Genomic DNA, 11,304 nt, shown 5'->3' on the forward strand with positions numbered 1-11,304 from the left:
AAGGGCATTTTGGTCTAATATATATTACTTACTGGTCAATGTGGATGAAAATGAATTTTTGAAAATAGAAAGAAGGTTTGTGTTTTGAAACTATTAATTCTAAGGATAGTTTATATATATTTTTTAAAAATAAAAGGGATGTATTTGTAATTAAGATAAATTAGAAGGGAGGTCAATGTATTTACTCTATTTATTATGATATTATAAATTGTAGCTCAATTTAATACATTCTAAATTTTAAATTCTTTTTGTATCAGACTTTATAAAACTTGGCTTCTATCAAACTAAATTTCGCATAATTATTTTTTTTAGAAAAAAAAGAAGCCACATGGAAAATATGCATGGTTCTCTCTCCCTGTCATCTCACACACCACAGCGCCTTTTTCTTTCATCATTTTCCACAACAACCCCCTATTTAAATGTGGGCACTTTTCTTTATAAAAATTTAAACTTTGATTTGTAATATTATAAGAGACTAGTCCCTTCTAGTAAACCTAGCCCCTCATTGATGGTTAAAAGACATTTTTTCCCTCAACTATTTGTTCAGTGATATCTGATTTCCTAAACTTATTTTTGATGTAAATTCTCCTTTGACAAATGAATACAAAGAGACAAGTATTATTACTTACCCAAATAAATATAATATATTATTATTTTACTAATAATTATCAAACTACTAATATTTTGATATATAATAATTTAAATAATAGCAAGTTTATGATATCAAATGTTACTTGGCAAAACAATAGAGGGAAAAAATGTCCTTTAAGGAAGCGATTAGTTTCTTAAAATATGACAAATCAAAGTTCGAATATCTACTAATCCAAAATGGTAACATCATTGTTTCCAATATAAGGATATTAGTGAGCCATTAAAAACCATTTAACCATTTAATTTTTAAAATTTATATAATGTAAATTATATATATATATATATATATTCAAAATAGTTTATATTAAATCTATATTAAATGTATGAGGGGAGGGGGAATTGTTTGCAATACAAGGGTTGATTGTAGGAGCTACTATGGAAAACAATGAAAGAAAAGGGGATGTGATGTGTGAGATGATGAGGAGAGAGAATCTTGCATACTTTTCACGTGGTTTTTTTTTTTAAATAACTATGAAGAACTTGGTTTGATAGAAGCCAAGTTCCATAAAATTTGACACAAAGAATTTGAAACTTGGAATGTATCAAACTAAGTTGTAATTTATAGTATCATGATAAATATTTTATAAAATGTAGTATCTTGGTAAATAAAATTTTTTCTTATAGCATGATGGCTAATTTGCCAGTTTTCATACCATAGGATACTTACTAGTTTTTGTTAATGGGCCAATCAACTATCATATTATGGGAGAATCTGACTTAACAGACTAAATCAAAGAGAATAGTTGATGTGAAGGAAAGGCAATTAAGAAATAAGACTATTCGCCTAATTAAAGTGATATAGAAGGGAATGACTCCCGAAGATGCTACTTGAGAGATTGAGGAGATGAGATAATAGTATCCCCACTTATTTCAATGAGATATGTTTTCATATAGTTGTTTGAATTTTAGGGACAAAATTTTTAAAAAGAGGGGAAATTTAGAACATCCTAAGAATTTAACCCTGATTAACTAAGCTAAATTAGAGTAATTTGGTAAATTAAAGTGGTGTGTAGCTATAGGGGTCTAACAAGTATTTCTAGGTGTGTGGCTTTGGATTCTGTGTCAAGTCACCCAAACCTTAAAAAGGGAGAAAATTAAAGGAAAATATTTTTGTGCCACATGCCATGGCATGCAACATATCCGCCACGGCACATGTGTGATAATTAGCAAAGGGGGAACCTCTTTGTGCCATTCATCGTGGCACATGTTGTGCGAGCCACAACACCTAGTCAAATTACATCAGAATTCAAAAACAAGGAAAAGAAAGCAAAGTAAATGAAGAGCTAAAGATTTGCTCTAATAAGGCTTACAAAGTTGGAGGTTTGGGAGCATTTCTAAGCTATCAATCGCCAAAGGTAAGGTTCCTAAATTCCTTCCCTCTCTTCCCCTTCTATTTTCTTAAGATTTGAGTTAAGGTTTGTAATTGAGAGTAAATTTCGATCCTTAATGGATATAGGTCTAAACCTATTGACTTTAACAAAGTTTATAAGAATTGTTTAGGTTATTTAAACCTAACATTTGTTAATTTACTTGTTTTTAGGATATAGGTGCCATTAATACCTAAAAATTTCTTATTAATGAGGGTTGTTGGAGATGTTTAAAGGCCCTTAATGACAATGGGAGGATACCTTGATGTTAAAATGAACTAAAGAAAGTCAACGAATCCAAAGGGTATGTGTTAAAGTAAGAGATTATATTTTTGGGAGTTTAGAGGTGTTAAGACAAATGATTGTGAATTCAATTATGGAGGTATTAATGATTTTGGATGAAGGGTAAGCTTTTGACCTCTTAAAGGTTTAAGCTAATTGGAAGAAATTTAGTTTATGCATCTGTTTGTTAATTGATTATACGTTGAGATAAATTGTTTGAAAATTAAGTGATATTTGTAAACTCATATTTAATGAAAAGTGTGGCAATGTGACTAAGCGTGTGATATGTTAAAATCGATGAAAATGATTTATGTGTATATACATGAGCTTACATGATTGTTATTATTGAGTAAAAGCATGCATACATAGAAATGAGAAAATATGAGATTTAATTGTGATTTGAGACATTAGTTGAGCATGGTCTAGTAAGATTGATGTTAATGAAATTGCATGCTATATGTTGATGTTATGTGCATGATATGATCACTTATGGCTAGAGTTTGCCTAATTAGAGGAGTAATGATAAAATCCATGTGTTATTGGCTGTTTATCATTAGAATCAAAAGCTAGCAATGCTTCCAATAATTGCAATTGGGAGTTAGCCATTATCCCACTATTATTAAGGGATTGTCCCACTTGTTCTTTAAGGGACTCAAACCTAACTAATCTTTACTGGTTTATTAAGAGGCTACCTTAAGTGTGCAACACCCCATGGTTGTTAGTATTGGAAAAAATCGTGACTCACAAGTAAGTGTAATAGCTTTGGTCGGGTAACTCTTCATAAGTAAAAAGTTTGGGTAATCCGAGTCCATGGACATAGCCCACTAAATAACCATCGATTTCATGTCGGAGATATCAGGAGGGTATAAGAATTATATTGATCATGCATATTATATTCTGACCACATGGCATAAGAAGTTCGCTATGAGAGCTGTCATTGATAGTAGAATTATTGTCAAGTTTGTACAATGTGCTATGGCATATGGCACAGAAGTAGATGTGTCACGACATATCTGCAGTATGTTGTGATGCGCTTGTTATTTTGCTGAAATGATTTTTTTTAATATTAATGCAAATGCTTTAATACAAATCAAATTCCCATGATTTCATAAACAAGTTTTGCTTTGATTTTGATTTACGAAATGGTTTTAAAGCGTTTTAAAATTTTAAAAATTTGGGATCTCATTTTTTTTTTACAAACTTAGTAATCCTCTTGGATTATTCTCATGATTACCTTAGGCTTCGTTTGGTATGATGGAAGAGTTTTTGATAGAATTGTAATTAAAATTAGAATTAGAATTGGAATAGAATTAAATTTAAAAAAAGTGTTTAGTATGAAGATGGAATCCTGATATAATTTTAATAAAAATATGTACTTAAAATTTGAAAAGACTAAATTGCCCTTTTCAAGATTAATGATCTTCTTTCTCACCCTCGATACTATCAGCTCTTCTCTAGTTGGTACCCCAATGCAACAGTAGCTTTCTGAAGAATTTGGAGTGATGCAAGGGACAAAGCACCCATTGCACAGATGAAGAATGCCACATCATTGCCAGACGACTTGATCGCAAACTCCCCACAAGCAACTTGATGAGCGTTCTTAACCATGGATGCCAAGTCTTTTGCCTCGGAGCCGAAGTTCGCAAAGAAAGCTTGAAACCTGGTGATTGCTTTTAGATCTTAAGGATTGTTGTCCTAAGCACTCAGCTAGCCTTCGATTTTGCAACCACCAAAATCGCTGACCCCAATGAACGTTCAACAACTCTTGCTCTTAATTTCACAGCTCATATTGAATTATATATGGATGCTTGTAGTGGCAGTTATGAAGGTTCGATTCATAAAAGGGGTGGTAGCGGTAGGGACCATATAAGGTGTGTGAAGACAGTAGGCAAAATGATACTAAGGGCTAAAACGTCCAGGAGATGATTCCATGACAATTCCATCGTGCTTGTGATGGAATCCAATCCTAGCCATATTTGTTGGAATCCTGATTCTTAAGAATCCAAATTCTATCATACTAAACATGCTGAAAACTAGATTCTATGTCCAATTCCATTTCCACAAGTAGAATTTTTATGTACTAAACGGGGCCTTAGAGTTTGGAGTTAATTGTGGATTAGAAAGGGTGACATTACATTGGGTAAACGTCTGACCTACCCTAATTCTCCATTTGACATCCTATTAAGGTGATTTAGTTGTTTACAAAAAACTCTTTTTGTACCCTAGCTATTGGCACAGGTTTTAACCTCAAAAGATTTCACACAAGGGAGTTGGACACCTAAAAAATTTGAATCACTTTTCTTACTTTTCTCAACGTAAAAGGTGTCGAAAATCCACATACAAGTGCTAAAGCTTTACTTAACACCTAGATCATACTCAATAGACTTAAGATCATCTATGCAACACACCATATGCACAAAATAACAATAAATACTCATTTCCAAACCTCAACCCCTCAATATATAAAAAAAACCACGAGGGAGGTCAATCATTTTCGTTAAATAAGTATTCTTGCAAATAAGAAATATATCTATAAATCATTCTTATACTTGCACTAGTATTTTGACCCTATATACAATAATCAATTTACAAACACACTTTTCAAGGCACAAAATATGACAATCAATCATTAACATTCACATAGTGCAAGTACATTCAAAATACTCTCTAGCTAGGAATATTCACCAATTATACAAAAGAAACAAGTCTAAGACACTTTACAGTAGGAATTATGAAATTCTTAAATCTTTGGATCTTGTCCCCTATTCGCACCTGAACTAGAGCTTGTAAAATATTGAGAGAGGAGCGAGTATAATCACTCAGTAATCAAGATACGTCTATCATATGCAATTGTTTATTAACTAATAATAAATGAAAACTTATAAGCATTCAATCACACATTAAATATATCATAATTATTATATTCATCTTATTATCATTTTCCACAATTCATAAAATGAGAGTCATTGCCGCAATACTAACAACCATGTAACAATGGTTTAGTCAACATAGCCATGCACATTGCCACAATCATCACAACCATATGATAATGACACAATCAACTATCATGACTTGCCATAAACTTATCAACTATGTGACATGTCGGATAAGACTGCATGATCAATTCCTCCTTATATTCTCTTTATTTCCTCTAACTGAAACCATAGGTTATAGATCAATTAAGGCTTCATCTGTGTGAATGGATTACACAAGCTCACCAATTGTGAATCACTACATTCACTCTCGAACCACAACTTTCTCCATTCTTGAATCCTTAGAGTGTCATAATCTCCTTGACAAACTAGTGTAGATAGTTAGGTTCAAGTTCCTTGACAAATTATGGGACAAGGCTAGCCTTCGTTTATCGAAAGGAAGCCATAAAATACCATGTGGATGTCATCTACTCTTCTCTTTAGGAAAAGTCTTGCTAATATGATAATGCAATGAATCATGCTCACATATTTCAACATATACATGAATACAATAGCAATAGCACTATTTTTAACATAACAACAAGCTAACGCTTGTGAGCATCACATATTTCACATACCACACAAAATTCTTATTTTCATTTTCATGTACTCTTATCACATTCACATTTTCTTTGCTTTCATTCATATATTGTACATAAACCAACACAATAATTCAAATGTCTCATTAGTTCATCAATTTCTTATTTTAAAACATAATTGCAATATTTCAACTTCAAATATCATAGGCTTTTGAACATATTCACAATTATGCCAAGCATTTATCCATGTCAAGTAATTTATTTTTGAAAAACATATATCAATTAACAAAAAATTACATAAAATAGATTTTCCTCTGTCACCTCAAATATCTGAGTGGTAAAAGGTTTACTCTATAATAAATTGCCTCTAAGCTTGCTTTTAAGCTCAAATCAATGCATGAACAATTAATTTACAATTGATCATGTCCCAAGCCTTTACTATCATCATTGACATAATTCAACTTCAAGTTTCAATTCTATCATTGATTCATTTCCCAAAATTCTCATTCCTAATGTCCAAGCTTACCTATTGGATTTTTTAACTTTCATCAACCCAACCATCTTGATTAAACTCTTTTAGGGTCATTAATGTCACTCAACAACTCCCAACATTCGCATTTAAGGCCCCAATTTTGGACATAAGTGAGACTTACTCAATCATTGATTTAGTGTCTTAAACAATTCCCATTATGCATAGTTAATGTGGATTGTATAAGCAATGTCATGATGAGTCATGGTAAGATAGATGAGGCTCCTAACTAACTGGCAATAATAGGTCAGATTATTCAATGAGATTCCATTAGTGGAAGAATAGTTAGCATTCAGCTTAATAGGAGTATTTTCAACCTCCTCGTCAGAAAGATGAACTCAGAATATCAAATCGGTGGTGTACTTGACCTGAAAGAGAGATATATACTATCACTCTTATGGTGGACCTCAAGCCTAAGAAAATAGTTTAGTTTGCCAAGATCCTTCATTTCAAATTGCTGGCCCAAGTATATTTTGAGCTCCTGGACTCCCATATCATCATTGCTTGTGATAATCATGTCATCAACATACAATAGTAATAAAACAATATCATGAGTAGTAGACCGAACAAAAGAAACTAAGTCATGAAGACTATAAGTGAAATCTATTCGACTCATAATGTTATTGACCTTGTCTTTCAAATGCGGATACCCAAGTAGAGCCTTCATATAGACTTCTTCCTTTAGATTTTCATTTAGAAAGGCATTTTTAACATTCATCTAATGAAGAGGCCAATGCTTAATAGCAGTAATAGTTAGAAGGCTGTGAATAGAAGTCATATGGGTAATAAGTGTAAGAGTTTCCTTAAAATCGACACTATACTTCTAAGTAAATCCTTGGGTCACCAAGTGGGCCTTACATTACTTTAAAGAAACATCAGAACGAGTCTTGTTCTTGTAGACCTGTCAGCACCCAACAAGATACCAGGAGGAAGATCAATAAGATCCTAAGTATGCATTTTCTTTAAGGCCTGCAATTCCTCATCCGTAGCTTGTTGCCAGAAGGGATCATGAGAGGCTTCCTCAAAAGATTTAGGTTCTCGTAATTAGAGAATGGTGGAAAAATAATCATAAACATTGATATAAGAGAAGCATTTCTTACACAAATAGGCTGAGAGTCTATGTGTAACATCCCAATTTTTAGTTCCCTGATTTATTAAGCTTAATTAGAAAATTAAGTAAATTATAGTGGTGTGTGGTTAGGGAGGTCTAATAATCATATTTGATTGTATTTCATCCCTAATTATGGGTTCGGTATGAAGTTAGGCCACCTGGGCATCAAAAGGAGAAGAAAATAAAAGAGTTAGTATTACTGCGCCATACACCACGACGTGTAGTGCATCTTTCGTGGTGCATAGACACTTCAAATGCGGAATGAAGACCTCTTTATTTCATACGCCGCAGCGCATTGTGCATCTGTCGCGACGTATGGTTATTTTTTACAATTTATTAATCACAAAATTGAGATATAAATAGAGAAGAGAGAAAGGAGAAAATGAAGAGGTATGCCAAGCTCTGCTAGGGTTCACTCTTGGATGATATTAAGAGTGTTTTGGAAGCTATAAACACCCAAGGTAAGTACCACACTCATTAATCTCCCCATCTCTTCCACATTTATGAGTTTATGATTAGGGTTTGATAGTAGAAGCTAATTTCCAGTCCTTATAGGTTATGGATCTGAATCTATTGGGCTCAAATAGAGTTAATAGGAGTATATTAGAGTATTTAAGCTTAGGTATAATGAATTTTGGTGCCTTAAGTTGTTGGGCACCATAAGTATTAGAAATGTGCATTAATATGGGTTGTTGGAAGAGTGTGAGGCCATTAATAAGAGTCTAATGACTCATTAATGTTAATGGGGACTAAAGATAATTAATAAACCTAATGGGTAGGCCTAAATGTAAGCAATGTGGGTATTGAATAATCTAAAAAGAGAAGATTAGAGTTGAAATGTGTGAGATAGACAATGTTAATGAAAGTTAACTTGATAAATTATAGATTGAGCTCTTAGACACCTATTTAGCTTGGGAATTCAAGCTTGGGAGCTATTATATTGAGAGGTAAACCTTTGACCTCTTAAAGGTTTGAGATAACTGGGAGAACCCTATTTTAGGTAGTTTTTTATTAATTGTAATATAAGTGAATTGTGTGTTAAACATGCAAATCTTAATTGGTGAATGAGTATATCATGCAATGAAATCTTATATTTATCTAAACACTTTGATATGCATTAAACATGTTAAAGAGATTTCACAATGAGTTTCAAGTTGTAAAAATGATATTCGAGAGTGAATTTCATGTTTATAATGTGTTTAAATAAGTAGTCGATAATGGTCTTGATAAAGATGAGTAATTGAGATTGAAAATACTTTGTTTATGTTTTATAAGAGAAATGAAACTTGATGCTCACTTGGGTAGCTTACGGTTGTGAGCCCAATGTGATTATTGGGATAATGAATAAATGAACATGTGAAAATGTATGAGCATCGTATATGGCATGATTAGTGGGCGGGAGTTTGCCTAGGGATTGGGAGTAGAGAAAAATATATATGGTACTTAGGCTGCACTTCGGTTCACAGGGGTATAGCCTTGTCCCACAATTTATTGAGGAACTGTCCCATAGTTTGTCGAGGTAATAGAACCTCGCTTTCTTCACCAGTTCAATCAGGAGAATAGATTAGGGTATGAGACACTCCAAAGATTTGAGAATGGGGAAACATTGATTTGACAGTGAGTCATGTGATCTTTGGTTGAGTTACACATCATGATTGGTAAGTTTAGATAGTCTAGTCACATGGACGGAACCCTATTCAGTGTTATAGTCCACGGTTTCAGTCTGAGGAAATAAGAAGGGTATAGGGTTAGTTGATCATTGCCTATGTAAACTTATGATGTGTCACATGTTTTGAATTGTGGCAAGTCATGTGATAAATCGAGTTATGGTCATATGTCTAAGTGTCTTGTGATTATGTACTTAGCAAGCGCGAGATAAAAATGTGTTAACTAGAATAATAAGTTATAATATGTGTTAAAGCATGTTTTTAAGTTTTATATGCATATGTTTGATTTACAATTGATATATAACTACATAGGGTAGGTTTTTTTTTAATTACTGAGTGGTTAGACTCACCCCTTTCATTTAACACTTTTTAAGGTCTAGCTCTAGTGTAGAGAGAGAGAAGGCTCAATAGGCTAGAAATTAGTACATTCCTATTATATCCTTTAGCTTAGATTTATTTTGTTCAATAGTATATGATTGTCAATTATAGGTTGTATGCCATCACACTTGCACTATTTTGTTATTGCAAATATCTGAGTTATATTTTAGGCCCTGAATATTCGTGTATGATTATATATATAGGTTGATAGGGCCAAAATAGTAGTACAAATATAGAAATGATGTTTTGAACATATTTTATTTGGTTTAGGTGCAATGCAATAGAAATTTGCCTCCCCTTTTGTTTTTAGTAAAAAAGAATTGAGGAGTAATTTCATGCTATATTGGTGTTTAAGTGCGTATGACATGTCATACTGATAATCCTAGGTCTAATGGATATGGTCCAGGTGTTAGGAAAGGCTTTTGACACTTGTTTTGGGTTTTAGACACCCTTTATGTGTGAAAGTTGTAATAAGTAGTAAAAATGTGTTTGGCTGTCCAGCTTTTGGGTGTGACTTGATTTGAAAGTGAAACCCATGCCAATAGCTAGTTCATGTAAAGAGCTTCTCGTAGACATCTAGATCACGTCGTTCAGACATCAGATGAAGAATCGAGACGCGTTAGAAGTTCTTTGATTCTACTGTCAAATGACAGCAGGATCTGCTGATATTTTTGCACAACACGCCACAGCTTAGCGTGCGCAAGCCACAGCGCATTGCCCTATTTCATAGCACATGAGTCATTTTTCTACTGTTTTCAATTTCTTTCACTCCTCAGAGGTGTCCCATTGTTTCATAACCTGTTTTTACTTTGATATATGAGTCTACGATTGTTTTAAACTCATTTTGATTATGAAAATTGAGATCTCTTAAATTTGAACTAAATCTTGGTATTCACCTTTATGGGCTAATCTTTTGATTGCCATGAGTTTTATTTGTTAATATTGTTTAGTAGAGTGAGACTTTATACTGTGGATGATATTGACTTAGTAGGCATGCCTAATGCTGGAGGAGCAGTACATGTGAGTTTAGTAGAAGAGTCTACACCAAAGGCACCAGAAAAAGGGTCAGTAGAAATATTTGGAAAAATAGGAGGTAAAGAAGAGAAGAGCGATGAGAGATTAATCAGAAATGAAAACTTAATATTTTTCCAAAAGACAACATGTCGAATATAAGGTCTCCCTAACTAATCCATAAATAACTCTAAAATCAAGGTTATCAAGGAACTAGACCAAATAGATTACCAAGTTCATAAAAGTTATATAAATGGGATCCCAAGTTTTTCAAATCTTTGAAACACTAAATTATATTTTCTTGAATCATAAATGAGAGTAAAATAAGTTTATGAAAACATGGGGTATAAATTTGTAATGAAGCATTTGCACAATAGTTGAAAACAAGTTAAGAATGTGAAATACAAGGGGTATGCTACGACACTTCTCCTTTTATACCATGCATCGCGGCACATTGCATAGAATGACAACATCTATTGTTATCATTTGACAGTAATAGAGGTGAACTTTTGATGCTCCCTATTTCTTCGTTCAATGTTCGATTGAGGTGATCTAGGTGTCTACTAAAAGCTTCCTCCAAGCTTTAACTAATGCCATTAGTTTTACATTCAAAATATTTCTTATACAAAAGTTGGACACCTATTTTCCAACTTACTCCTTTTACAATCAAAATACAATTTAGGTGTCCAATTTTTACTCTAAGTGCCAAAAGCATAAACTTAACTTTAGACCACACTCAATAGACCATATGACACTTGTGCAATACATCCTAAACACATACATATGCTCAATTACAA

This window comes from Prosopis cineraria, unplaced genomic scaffold (genome assembly GCF_029017545.1).
Source record: "Prosopis cineraria cultivar Desert tree isolate PC_DT_omini unplaced genomic scaffold, ASM2901754v1 PC10, whole genome shotgun sequence".
Lineage (NCBI taxonomy): Eukaryota > Viridiplantae > Streptophyta > Magnoliopsida > Fabales > Fabaceae > Prosopis > Prosopis cineraria.